This window comes from Microtus ochrogaster, linkage group LG5 (genome assembly GCF_000317375.1).
Source record: "Microtus ochrogaster isolate Prairie Vole_2 linkage group LG5, MicOch1.0, whole genome shotgun sequence".
In the NCBI taxonomy this organism is placed as follows: domain Eukaryota; kingdom Metazoa; phylum Chordata; class Mammalia; order Rodentia; family Cricetidae; genus Microtus; species Microtus ochrogaster.
Window position 1 is genome coordinate 23,477,141 of NC_022031.1, and position 12,618 is coordinate 23,489,758.

Consider the following 12,618-nt stretch of genomic DNA (forward strand, 5'->3'; position numbering starts at 1 on the left):
AGACCTGGCAATTCATCTGTAATTAATGTATGTTTTTCAGAGTACAAGTAAATTACCAAATAAAAAAAAAAGAAAAAAAAATTGCCACATGTCTTTCCAGAGCATTTCAGTTCAAACATATGTCACAAATCCCAGGAAGGAGTTTAAACCATTTTGAAAATCTTATAGAAAAAGAAATAATGTCAACCTTGACCTCCTGCTGCCGTCATCTAAATATCAGAAGGACCTGTCACATAGAATTTATTTAAACATCAGGAAATATAACTTTCTAAACACTCATGTACACTGAATACATATCATTTCACTAAAAAGTAAATAGTAAAACTTGTAATGACTTGAATTAATAAAGGATAGGGAGCAAAGGATGATCTCACTTAAGTATTTTATTAGCATTTCATTTTCCAAAAATGTCATCACAACATTGGAAATTAATTTCCCCTACAGTTAGAAAGTGTATACTGTTATGGTAATTTAAATATACTTATTAAGTATCACTTTACATATTATTTAACAGTGGGAACTAACTCAGAAGACCTGCTCAGGCAGAAACTCTACCCTTTGGGAATTTAAAATAGCTGATGGCAACAGTTGGGTAAGCTAGTCTCAGGTACACAGTGATAACTGAGAAACAGACTCATGAACGTTGCCTTCAGTTCACTTAAGTATAAATGAGAGATGACTGTGGTTGCATTCAGAGTAAGGTGGGTAGAAGGGAACAGACAGGGGTGGTGCCAGTGCTCCTCTGACCACTGAGTATGATGGTCGGGGAAATGTGAGGCTTACAGGGACCAAGTCGGGGTAAAGCAAGGAAGTGGTGCTCTGTTTGGTTAAAGAGTTCGAGGACAGCCTGCACCCCGCTGGGCAGTGGGAGTGGGTGGCAGAGTGGAGGACAACTGATGTAAGCGAAACTGAGTGTTCAGGGAAGCTTCACAAGAAAACAGGCAATGGGATTAAGTATAGGCCAGAAAATTTGTACACCATCGTCAAGAGTCCCCAAGCCAAGGAGAAGCTCATTCTACATTATGTTTGAAAGAGAAATAATAAAAATAAGACAAATGTGGGAGTTATTCATTAAAGAGATTTTCATATAGACATTTTCCCTTTCAAAGCTACAAATCTGTGTGCAAAACATACAAAGTAAAGATGAAGCAATCTTAAATGTACGAATTTTAGATGGGCGATTTGAGGAAAAATTGAACACCAATTTCCATCCCTTTCTCAGGACTTCCACCTGGAATTTAAAACTTCAGTTAGCTTTGGTTATAAGAGGGCAGCTCAAACAGTTTTTCATTGTCATTCTGGCTCCTAGGTTATTTACTGCTTTTTCTTTGCCTCTCCTAAATAATTGTAGGTGATAGTAAACTATATATAGTGCCTAAATCTACAAGATCACATTCCAATGATTCAAACTGAACCATGTCACCATCTTTCTCTCCTCTTTGTCAATATATTCAGCTTGCAATGAACTGGAGTTTGAGATGTGAAAACTACTTTGCTATTTTAGAAAATTTTCCTGGGCCGGGCGATGGTGGCGCACGCCTTTAATCCCAGCACTCGGGAGGCAGAGGCAGGTGGATCTCTGTGAGTTCGAGACCAGCCTGGTCTACAGAGCTAGTGCCAGGACAGGCTCCAAAGCCACAGAGAAACCCTGTCTCGAAAAACCAAAAAAAAAAAAAAAGAAAGAAAATTTTTCTGGTAGAGAAAAGGAAAATAAGGAACAATGTATACATGCATATACATACATATGTTTAATATCTAGAGCAGAAATTAATTTTTCTTTGACCTTATATAGTGTTGTAAAGCTATTTCCTAAAAAAAAATGAAACATTCCCTTCTAGAATAAGAATGAAGAAAATGAAATTTGGGGAAGTCAGTAAATCATAAGACCCACAAAACTTTGTAAAATTTCACAAAACTTCTGTAAGTTAAAAGATTCACAAAGACTCCTCCCTGCTACACCATAAGATTATGTAACCAGCAATAGTTGCTAGGGAGAGGAGACTCTCCCTTCAGCTTAGCTACCCACAAACTGTGAAGATATACAAGTCATCACTCCCTTTTCCAAGGTGGGCTATTTGGTGATGCAGCTACCTTACCTTTTTGGTGGTGCCTTATCTGGGGTGAACAGATGTTTGTTCAAACTGCCCCCCCCCAAAAAAAAATGCTTGCAACATACAACTATAATTCGCTTTCTCTCTGAACTCTTGCCGGACACATATGTACAGATTGAAAAACATGCAAAGCTAAGTTAAGTTGCCTATCATGGGGATGCTTCAACAATAGTACTTTCAACTCAGGGTAAGAGATAGGCAGATCTCCAAGTACCAGTTGCTTTGGATCTCGGAAGAGCAAAAGAGCAAAATGAAAACAAGGAAAAGATTCTGACAACACAAAATTCTTTGTACTCACTTTATGTGTATTATAAAATTGTTTGGAAACATTTTACATATTTATCTTGATGAATACGTGAGTGCAAATGGGAGCCTTGGTTGGAGAATAGTCATTGCTCAAACGAAAGATGCTTGTATTTGTTAGTAGGAAGTCTAATAAATTGAACTGAGGTTAGTATTCAAAAGACTACAGTTTGTTCAAATAAATAGTGAAACTCAGACCATATGCCCAAGGCAGTGGAAGAAAGTGAGCAGTAATGTGCCGGGCATCAGTAGTAACGCAGCTGCCATGAGCAATGAAAGAATGACATTTGCACTGCCTTTTCCTGTTCCTTTTATTTTAGTCTTTGAGAGATATGTAATAATTATATTTTATACGAATGCCAGTGGTGATGGAAGTGCTTCCCCTAATACAGAGGCTGTAAAGCTATCAGAAGAGCTTTAAGCAAATGTTATCTGTTTTACAGAAGAAATCAATTACCCACAGATTGCTAAAACCAGTGGCAGGCGTGGTAAGGAATAAAATGTGTTAAGTAGAAAAGTTACAGCCATAAACATGTAGGAATTACATGATATATGAAAGCAATCACTTGTTCAATTTACCTTCAAAACTAAAACAAGTTCTTCGGCATTGGAAATAAACATGAACCTCTCTCTGAAGAGAGAACACTTTCCAACCCAATAGGGAAAGCACTGTGTAAATTTTAGGCAGCAATAGCACTATTAGGAACACACACCCAGGTCTTCAGAGATAAAGTATGGGAACTATTTAACATACTTATTTCAAAGTAGGTATCAGTTTATCTTCATCTTCCTGCAATTCGGCATTTTGTCATTTTCTGCATACACTTAGAATAAAAAAATAGTCTGCCAGAAATGTGCCATACATTAAAACATACCTTATATTTATATCAAACTGCAAAATATGCCACCCAATTAAAAAGTTCCTTTTGTATACATAAATTCTAATTTTTGTCATTCTCTATTGATATATACATTATATTTATAATATTGAGAAATGCTATAGAAATACTACAGAATACTATAGAAATACATTTTTCATGCTTAAAGAAGAGAAATAAATGTTTCAAAGAAGCCCTGTTCATTCTACCAGGGACATCATAGTTTGAGCGTTCACCAGCTGTGAAGAACTTGCGTGGAGCTCTCTTGCTTGTGAGACAGGATCACAATCGTTAGCCCTTTCCTCAGTCCTTGAGGAACCTTTGGACTGCATCATTGAAAATTTTAAGTGAATTCACTCAAACCACAGGCAACACAAAAAGTGGTTTCCTGTTAATGCCAAACAGAAGTTGTTTTTCCAGATGTGCTTCCAGAGATTCGCCACAGAGTCATCTGGCTTCTGTGTGAGCCATTGTGAGTGAGACCATGCATGCAAAGAGATACCTGCCTCATGAGGAACTTAAGGTTTTTTTGTTTTGGTTTGTTTTTTTGGGGGTTTTTTGCCTTCTTCAATTTTTAGGCTGAGGAGAGTAGGCCAACTTCCTCACAAAATCTTTTAATAGAATCAGGAGTAATATACCAGCTGGGGCACATCATTTTTTAAAGATTCTAAAGGGGAGTTCTATACTAATTTAATTTCTTGGGAATTAAATATGTATAGTCAGGTTTTAATGCAAGTCAGTCCTTAGGGATAGGTGTGAATGGTAAACTCAACATACTATATTTTGGTAACATATTTTAGCAAAAAAAAAAATTTAAGTGGGGTGCTATTAGTATACTCTAACCCAGGAAATAGTACTGAGAAAATTCCCCAATGAGACATAGCACTGCTAATGCCATTTCCTCCTGAAATGACCAGGTTAATTCAACTGGGTGGGCGGAGGGGTCCTCCTGACTTCACTACAGACCTTCCTGCAGGATAATACATTCTGAAAATACGGACTTAAAGCTAAAATATTAAATATGCATTTCTTCCTCTTGCAGGACATGTTGCAATACCACATGCTGCTGGGGAGAATGACCCATGAGCGTTGGGTTTCTCTCCCCCTTGCTCTTCTTTTGCAGAAACAGTTAGTGCGGCGTGCAGTGAACCAAATAAACAATGTGATTCAAGCTGTCTCCATAGCTTCTTGGCACAAGAAAGGATAAACTATAAAAACTCCCCTCCTACTGCTTTCAGCGCCTGCTTCCCACACTTTAACATCCTCTGTCACCTCTGGCGCTGTTGCTGACCCATGCTAAGCTAAACTAAAGGATGATAAGTTTGCTGCCTTTGCCCTTGTCCTAAGGGGCTGCACATTATCCTATCAAGTATCAGTAGCCATTTTAGTAGGATATTTGTCACCCCACGAAGGCCCTGGAACAAATGAAATGGGCAGCGAATTACAAAAATGTCATTCTCTAAAGGAAATGGATGAAGCCTTTTGTTCTCTAGTAATAAATAGATGCCATGGGCCTATAACACTATTTTTATATTAAATTTGACAGGGTTACTATTTCCAGTTCATTAAGGGAACAGCTTGAAAACTATTTCTTTCTGTACTTTTAAAAATAACACCCTGCACCTTTCCTTCCCAGTAATAAATATAAGCAATGTGTGGTAATAGATCCAAGAAATCATAGATCATGGAGGACTTCAAACTTTCATTAATGTTTACTTTTAAAAACGCGCAAACATCATTTGTGATTATATGTGTATTATATGAGGTACCTATGAATGGTTTCTAAAGTCTGATTTATACCGTACCTCCTCAATTTATAAATCACAAATATATGACTTCCGCTCCTCACTTTTCTCACACATTAGTTTTACAGGGCATCATGATAAATATGCCATGGACAAAGGTCTAGCAAAGGGTAATAACTCAAGCCCTTAAACGAAAGCTTCAAAGTAAATCCACTGTGCTTAGCAGCAGTATACAGGGGTCAAGATGACAATGTCCCAGGCTAGAGAATAAAGTGTGTTTTAGCACCTTGAAGCCTCAGTATATTTGTTAATGGGTATACTTGGAATGACATACAAACACGTCTTTGAAGTGGAACGTATGCACGATATATAAGATAACAAAGTAGATTGCACCATATATTTGACAGTAAACTCGGATGTGATTTACTGCGTAATGCTATAGGCATTTATAGAGTAGTTACCAGCTATATCCACTTCTATAGGCATTTTCCAGTAAGTTTTCCTATTCAGTAATTCAGCAATTCAATAAGCAGCTTAAAGATTCTATTTTTCAGCTTAAGAAATCAAAGTTAGCTATTTCAGAAAAGAAAGACAAATGAGCTTTAAAAAATCAAATTCAAAACAATGTTCTATCTGTGGAAACTCACATTTTCCAAATATGTGTGGTGTATGTGTCTGTCTGTGTGTGAGATGTACTCTGTGTAATGTGTGTGTGTGGTGTGTGGCATATGTGATGTGCTGTGTGTGTGTGTGATGTGTGTGTGGGTGTGTGTGATATGCTGTGTGTGGTGTGTGGTGGTGTGTATGTGTGTTTCTGTATGGTGTGTGTGTGTGTGTGATATGCTGTGTGTGGTGGTGTGTATGTGTGTTTCTGTATGGTGTGTATGTGTGTGATATGTGCTGTGTGTGTGTTTTGTATGTGTATGATGTGTGGTGTTTGTGGTGTATGTGTATGTATGGTATGTGTGTGTGTGGTATTGTGGTATGTATATGTGTTGGTTTGTGTGTGTGTATGGTGTGTGTATGTGTGTGGTGTGTGTATGTGGTATGGTGTGTGTGATGTGTGTCTGTGGTGGGTTGTGTGTGTGTGGTGTGTGTTTATGTGTACATTCCAATATTTCTTTGTTTCTCAACAGAAAAGCACATTCTGGTCTTTATAAACTCCTGGTTGTATAAGTTTTGATAATGTCAGTAACACAATCAGCAGTCCAACACAGAATATCTAAGTATATAATTTTGCATGTATTTATTAAATACATGAATTGAAGCTCAAAGTTATTAGCATGTATTTTAATTTCTGCCTTGATCACTCATTACATCTTCTGTATACATCCAGGAAACATCCTTCGGAGGAGGAGGCCACTTGAAGGTTCCCGGCTGCTCAGAACTGAAATAAGCACACAGAAACTGTATTAATTAAATCACTGCTTGGCCCATTAGCTCTAGCTTCTTATTGGCTAACTCTTACATATTAATTTAAGCCATTTCTATTAATCTGCTTATCACCATGTGGTTGTGGCTAAGGCAAGGCTTTGCGTCTGTCTCTGGCAGCTCCATGGTGTCCCCTGACCCTACCCTCCTTTCTCCAGCATTCAGTTCAGTCCTCTTCTCCTACCTCAGCTCTGCCCTATCCACAGGCCAAGGCAGTTTCTTTATTCATTAATGGTAACCACAGCACACAGAAGGGACTCCCACATCACCCTATTATCAATCCTCCTCTATCTTTTAATTTATTTTGGCTGTTGTTGCTATCTGACAAGCTATATCCATTTCTCATAACTAAAGACTCTAAATTTTCTACATTTCACTAATAAATCCAGTCAATAATTCCTCTATTGAAGGAGAGGAAAAGTAAGTAACAACTAGAAGAGGAAAAGGAGGTGACTTTTGAAGAACACATTTTCTCAGACAATGAAGACTAAAAAGGAAAAAAAAAACTGGTTTTTAGTTTGTAAATGGAAAATGATAAGTAGTATCTTTCATTGTTGTATCATAAATACACAAGTTTAAATAGAAATATGGTAGATTAAGACTTTCATTAATGGAAACTGTCCCATCCTTAACAATAAGCTATTCAAATTGTTTGTTTGTTTTTCTTTACTGATCTTAAAAAATAAAGCAAATTCAACCTTATTGGTTCCTTCTTCTTCTGCACTCAGAACAGCCATAGGGAATAATATGAACATTATTGGCAATCATTTCTATATATAAATACTTAATATTTAAATTTTGTGTTTTATTCCTGACTTCTCAAAGACACTTTTCAAAAGTTTGGTTTCATTTAAATGTCAACTACAAAGACATACTAAAATGCATTCCTCCTTATTTGTTTTTTAGTTGAAGCAGCAGTGTAAAGCCTCTTAACAAAATACCTCATCCTGATTTCTTCCTTGTGCTATGCTTCATGCATGAAAGAGATACCTTTACCCATCTGATTGTGGGAAATCCCATAAGAAAAACCCCTAGTTTCTCTTACAGGGGAGAAAGTGACAATAAGCCCAGAGGAATGAGGTCTTCTACCTACTAGTGAAACTGATTATTGTTCAACCAAATTTAACCCATGACTTTCAGAATAAGAAAATTCAGACACAACAGGCCAGAAACCTGGCAGAGTATGGACACTATAAAAGCTGGAAGACATGCATGTCTTCAGAAGAGTCACTGGAAGGAAGAACTTTTTGTATCCATAGCTCTCTTCATTTGACAGTCAGCTCTTATGCAGAAATATGTGGTTTGCTGCTTCAACATAGAGGATGGGAGTGGGTAGGTGTGTTGTGGCAGTTACTTGGTACTGTATCAAACACATGATGTATTTGTAAATTAGACAGCTACTTGGAAGAAGAGTACCTGCTTCATATACAGTTATATCTCATGGATAAAGGAACCACAAAAATTAAAATATATTAACTTGGAAATATTTTAAAAAATAATTCACAGGGCATTTTCCCCTCCTTCCATAGTTTCTGGATAATTTTCAACAGATGCATTGTGACATCTGAATGTCGGCTGAGTCCAGAGGGAAGTTAGTCTTCTGTCCTTCTTAGGTTCGTTTGTTTTATGTGTCTTGGTTTTTTTTTTTTTTTTCTCATTTGTAAATGAGAAGCATGGTAGGAAAAAAATAACCACCAAGAGTCCGGATGTGAATCTAGGACCTTCAAGGGAGTAGACCTAAGCCAGGAACCCAGTGTGTCTGGGTGTGACTCTAGGACCTCTGAGGAACTAGGCCTGAGCCAGGACTTCTGCCAGTCCGGGTATGAGTGAACCTAGGACCTCCGAGGAAATAGGAAGGAACCAGGGATCTCTGCAGGGTCAGGTATGAGTCTGCGACCTCAGAGAAAGTAGGCTGAGCCAGGACCTCTGTGGGTCCTGATGTTGGTCTGGGAAATTAAAGGAAATAGGCAGGAACCTGGAAACTTTGCTGGTCCAAGCAGGAGTCTGGGACCTCTGAGGGAGTAAGCCTGAGCCAGGTCCTCTGCGGTTCTGGCCACACAGAGCCAGAGAACTCTGCCAGAGGGGATACAGACCAGGATTTACAGAAACAGGGCAAAGCCAGTAACCTAGGCCAGAATTGGCCTGAGACAGCAAACTCCAAGGCAGCAGAGCACAGCCCCCAAGAGTGTTGACCTATCTCCAGGAACATGGAGTAACTGACCAGGTAACTAGAACTGTGGTACATCTGTACCATGAGGAACAACCATCTGAGATTTGGATTCACTGGCACCTAGAAGATTAATCAACAGAATCGCAGACAGCCCCAACTACAACTATTAGAGGAAATGAGTAGAAAAGGTAAGAAAACAACAACACAAAGAGCCACTCAACACCAGAAAAAACTCTTTTTTTTAAAGACATTAAAATGTAGTGACCAGTCACTCAGTTTGAATAATTTCCTTTGGTGCTGATACAACTTATGCTGGAGAGGATGCAGGGTACAAAGAACACTTCTGCATTTCTGGTGGGAGTGGAAACGGCTACCGTCTCTTTGGACATCAGTATGGCGATTTCTCTTTCGGGTATATACCCAAAGGATGCTCAATCATACAACAAATACATGTGCTCATTCCTACTTTTTAGTATTCAGAGATCAATTCTGTTTCTGTAGTCTCGTTTGAACCCTTTTATCTCTCTCTCCTCCTACCCCCCTTCTCCTCCTCCCCCTCTCTCTTCCTCTTCTTCTTCCTCTCCCTCTCTCCCTCTTTTCCTCCTTCCTTCCACACAACCTCTGTGTTAGGATATCTTTTCTATACCTCTCTCACATCAATTGGTACCAAAACCAAAAACAATTCAGGCTGTCAGGCTGACCTCCTGTTCTCTGCACACGTTATAAACTGCTAGAGGAACTGCCATAACTCATGCTCACTCACCAGGCCTGCCAGCTCCTCAGCACAAGTTAGACAGCTGCAGCTCTCACAAGGCTGCTTTGCCTGGCTAGGATGCTGCAACTCTCCAAGGCTCCCTTGTTCAGAGCCGCAGAGCTAATCATAGATCCTCCTTCAAAGCACTGATGTTTTGAAAACAGTTAAATAGTTTGCAAAGGTTTTCTCAAGCAATTTGTCACAACTCTTTTCCAAGATTCAGACTTGGGTGGGTGTGTTTCCTAAAAACATCCAAATACTATGAAGTATAAAATATGTTATTCTTCCCATTGTCTGGAAATCAGAAAACAAGCAATAAAGATCTTCGAAAAGCATTATTTCCAAAATGGTGAAAATTTCTTCTAGAAACATAGTATATACCAATTGTATTATTACATACTTATATGTCTATATTGTATTATAAATTGCTTGTAAAAATAAGTTGCTTAGAATAATGTATATTAAATGAATCTTTATTTAAAAAGTTTTGAATAATTATTTTTTTGCTATTGTGATAAAATTATGTCATGTCCTTCTTCTCTCTCATCCCTCTCACTTACCACCCCCTTGTTCTCATTCAAATTCATGGCTTCTTCTTTAATTTTTGTTGCATGTAGGCGTGTGTGTTTTACTAAATATATAAAATAGCCTTCTCAGTTTATATACCATTGCTTGAATCCTATTTTCAGGCTCCACACCTCTGGATTTTAATCAGCTGTGTTGCTTGGTCTCCATCTATTACAAAGAAGATTCTTTGCTAAAGGGGCGAAGACTACACCATGGGTATAAGGACAAATACTTAGAATGTAGTTAGGGATTACACTGGTTTAATGGTGGCACATCAAAATAGATCTAGAATAACTTTTTCTTAAATTACCTTGTAAAAAATGGGTCTGATACCCAGCAAGGGTCTCAGTAGACAAAAGCATTCACCACCTGACAACAGGACATTTTCCCCAAGATCTCACATAGTAGAAGTAAAGAACCAACTCCCACAAGTGTCCTTTGAGTTCAACATGTGAGCTACATAGTAAGTACCACGACCACACATTCCAAATAAACATGAAAATGTTTTATTGATGAAATAAAAGAAACACTGAAAACAGGGCAAGAGTAGATGTAAATTGGTAGTAGAGCACTTCCCTAGCCATAGAAGGCTCCAGGTCCCATCACGAGTACTGAAAAAAATTAAGTTAAAATAAACCAACAAAAAGACTAATACGCATTTATAGAATCTGAACCTGGTTTTGACTAATATTAAAGTGTGAGTGTAGCAGTCTAAAAGCAGGAGCTTTAACTGTCTTTTCGCAGTAGCATTAATATAATTTCCATTAAGAACATAATAACTGCCACATTCACTCCATCCTGGGGAATAATCATGATGGGTGATTTTTATCGCCATCTTAATTTTCAGATGGCAACATTACAGTGGGGCCACAAACTTGTGCTGTTAGCATCTAGTAAAATTAAATGTGATTTTAATTTATCATGCATGATTTAAAATGAAAAGTAAATTGCTAGTTTTTTATAACTTGGTTTATATTGATAAAAGTCAGCACAAATTGCTAATCTTTTTAAAGTTTTTTTTTTTAACTTTGAGTTGCAACTATCTCTGGCATTTAAAAGAACTTTGAAAACTCAGTCATAAAAATGTATATTATATATACATTTAATATGAAAAAGAATTCTTTATATCATATTAATTAGCTGTGTGACATAGAGAGCCATTCTTAGGTTACCGACTGAACTAATTTAATTTGCATAGTGGCAGCTAATTTAAAGTAAGTGTCCTCTGGCCAAGCTTCTTTCTTTATTGCTTTAGTAGCAATTATGTAAAAATTATTAGTCTTGGATTTGAAAATAATGCTTTCCCTTTATTTCCTCCGGTTTGGAGAGTGACTATGAAATTATTCCTTTTGGAGGATAGAAGAAAAAAATATTAAGTAATTATTAATAATAAACTAGAGAGTGAAAACTTTAATAGAACCTAGCTTCTAAGATAAATGCTAAATTTTCATTTTTAAGGTATTTTCAAAAACCCTTTCATTTCAGTGAGAAACCTATGCAATAGAGTAAGAAATAATACATCCTAGGTGTTTTTATAGAATTAATGTACTCAGAACACACAAATAGAAGCTGAAATTTACTCTGTGATGATTCTATATATTTGTTCCAATAAATCAGCCATTGTGCAGATACAAATATATTCCATGTGATGCGAAGATATAAATGAGAGAGAAAGCAGAGAAAGAAAAACCTTGGATAAAAATAACTTAGTAAACTATAGGAAAGAAGATGGCACAAAAATATATTATTTTTCATTCAATTGAGACTTGCACACAAATTATTACAAAGAAGCTCATGATGAAGAATAAATACCAACGACATCAATACTATAAAATATACATATTTGTTAACTCTTTAAACTTGCAAATACGATCACTTCAGAATTGTTTCAAATGTATCTTGCAAGACATTCTAATTAGACAATAGCATCTGTACTCCAAATATGTAAATGAATTTAACACTAGAAATAAACAATAAAAGTGATGGGAAAATAGAACAAGACTTCATAATCTTTGATATTGAAATATTAAAATAATTAAGAATAAAGTAAAATTGTTGAATTAATTAATGTAGCTAAAAATATGAAACTGAAAAAAAATGAATTGATGTTCTCATATAACTTGCAAAACAGTCACGGTAATATAAAAATATATTCCAGAATATTTTTGTAAAATGGCAACATCAAGTTCAAATTCAAGAGAGGATATTGCTGTCAAAGTCATGCACATAGTTAGATATTCGACAACTTAAGTGTTCATTTTCTGTATGACCATGGTTTGTTTTTCTGTAACTTTTTATTAGCAAGTAATTCTGTTCAAATAAATTCTCATTTTTATCCCTTTTATCTCCTTTGTCATAAGCCTAATCATCTAATCTCTCATTACCCATTCTATTCCAGCATTTTCTGCATTGAGCCAAGCCATTAGTCTGTTTGAAATGTTTTGCATTTTACATTTCTGGATAAGCTTTCCTGAATTTCACTTCCTGTTATTCTCAAGTCGTATACTTTACACCCCGTCTCTCTAAGTAACCTAAAATAGAAGTAAGATTTGTAATAGTCAGAATATAAATACTGATACACACCAAAATGAATTATATAAAGGAATGGGGTTAGAATTGGATTTTAAAATTAAAAATAGTCTGTGACTGTCTACTCCTT